The 2,237-nt window shown below is 43.9% G+C and overlaps 1 long non-coding RNA gene across 1 annotated transcript; it reads left to right on the top strand.

Annotated features, from left to right (window-relative positions):
- The first annotated feature begins 1,034 nt into the window (after positions 1–1,034).
- Positions 1,035–1,968, top strand: Gm40304. The gene is made up of 3 exons (XR_868425.1): positions 1,035–1,151; positions 1,418–1,522; positions 1,691–1,968. It is a non-coding gene; the product is annotated as a predicted gene, 40304 (long non-coding RNA).
- The last annotated feature ends 269 nt before the right edge of the window (positions 1,969–2,237 follow it).

Raw genomic sequence — 2,237 nt, 5'->3', positions numbered from 1 at the left:
CTCTCCTGGGTTGCCCTGTGGGCATGTCTAGGGTAGGAGGCTTGTCTTAGTTGAGTTTTTAGATGTGGGAAGACCCAGACCACTGTGGGTGGCGCCATTCCCTGGGCCAAAGGTCCGAGATCATGAAGGAGTAAAGAAGTCAATCTCAGCACAAGTGAACATGCCCTTTCTCTCTGCCCTTGACTGTGCCATTCTATAGCTAGCTGGTTTAAGTTCTTCCACCTTAAAGTCTTTGCAATGATCAGCTGTAACTGAAAATTGTGAGCTAAAACTAAACCCTTTCCCCCTAAGTTGGCTTTTGCTAGGATAAATTTTTTTTTGTTTGATTGGTTTTGTTTTCAAAATAGTTTTTGTTTGTTTGTTTGTTTGTTTGTTTGTTTTTGTTTGTTCATTTTTTAGTTTTGGCTGTCCTGAAGCACACTCTGTAGACCAGGCTGGCCTCGAACTCACAGAGATCCACCTGCCTCTTTTTCCTGAGTGTTGAGATCAAAGACATGTGCCACTGCCACCCAGCTTTTTAGGACATTTTATCACAGCAACAGATATGAAACTAGAACCCTGGGCTAATGTCAGTTAGGCCTTTTTTATTTTCGTGTTTGAAATGGCCTTGGGGATCTTCACCTCTCTCTGCTCTAAGCTTCTTTTCTACTACTGGGCCTGCAAAGGCACTTGCTTCTGTTTCTAGCACAGCCAAGGACAGGAGGCCGGCTGCTTGCTGTTACACCGCCCACCACCACCCCCACCCCCCAAGGTCTCTAGCCTACCTTGGTAAGCAAGGGGCTTGGTGGGAAAAGTCACTTAACTTTTATAAAGTGGTAACTACCGTGGGGCTTTGTGTAATTAAACCTAAATGCTGTTTACCCCCACAGAGCTCCGATGAGGTAAGAATTCTCTTGACTGTCAACTCAGGAAGTTTTACCCAAGAAAAAGGGGGTGGGAGTTGGGGGTTTGCCAAATCAGGAAATGTGAATTAACAGACGGGGAACTTAAGAAAAGAAGAAAAAAAAAAAAAAAAAAAAAACGGGACTGAGGCAACGGGCAAGAGGGGAAGAGGGAGAGAGTAAAGGCGGCCCTGCACATGAGGGAACTTGGAAAAGCCAGGCTGACTTTCATTTCATATATGGTTTGCTGGTCGACACTTCCTTTTGATGGTAGGTTGCTTTGAAGAACTTAAATGGAAAAAAAAAATCTCAAACTTAATGAAGTCCTTAAGAAAGGGAACAGTAAGTTTTTACCCAGCATGCTGCCTTCCAGGGCAGGCATAGGCACAGGACTTGTTCTCTTGGGGTTGGCGGGCTCCCTGCTTTACACCACAAATCTACCTGAAGCTTGCTGTGCAGTGCATGGCGTTACACAATGACTTTATTGTGTAGATCCTGCACAGGCTATCCGCCCATCACCTTTCTCCCGGTTTTAGGTCTGCCTCATCCATCACCTTTCTCCTGGTATTGGGCCTGCCTCGTGGTTTCAAATATGGCCGCCATGCTGTAAGAACAGGAAAGAAAGCCCTGTTTCTAAAGAGGTGGGTTGAGGAACTGAGCCGAATGAATCATTTTGAGAAAAAAAAAAAAATGGAGGCTAGCCACAGATTTATCTGTTACCAAATCAGAAAGGGGTTGTAGAAAACAAAATTAGCTTTTTTTCATTTTTATTTTCTTCCTGACTAATAATATCTCTTCATTTTACCTAGAAACAGAATTCAGTACAAGCAATTTTGTCCCAAAAGGGTTTGGGGAGCTGATTCAGTGGATAACGGGCTTGCTGTGCAAACATGAAGATCTGAACTTGGATCCTGAGCATCTGCATAGAAACTGGTTGTGGTGACTGATGCCTGTGACCCCAGCACTAGGAAGCAGGGGCAGGAAGATTCCTGGGGATTGCCTGACCAAGCCAGTCTCACCAACTTTGCAAGGCCTGGTTCAGTGAGAATCTCTGTCTCATAATATAATAAACATGCTAGTCATGGTAGCATATGCATTTAATCCCAGCCTGTGGGAAGCAGAGGCAGGTGGATCTCTATGAGTTCAAGGGGAGCCTGATCTATATAACAAGTTCCAGGCTAGTCAGGGCTATATAGTGAGATCCTGTCTTTAAAAATTGGATAGAAATGGTTGCTGTGCAAGTGTGAAGACCTGAGTGAGGACCCCAGAGAGACAGAAAGGTCAAAAATATAGTGTGGACATCTGTAATCTGTTTTAAAATGTTATTTAGTTATTATATATACAATATTCTGTCTG

Source organism: Mus musculus, chromosome 5, assembly GCF_000001635.26.
Source record: "Mus musculus strain C57BL/6J chromosome 5, GRCm38.p6 C57BL/6J".
Taxonomy (NCBI): Eukaryota; Metazoa; Chordata; class Mammalia; order Rodentia; family Muridae; genus Mus; species Mus musculus.
Note: the sequence above shows the minus strand (reverse complement) of the source record. Positions and strands in the feature narration are given on the sequence as shown.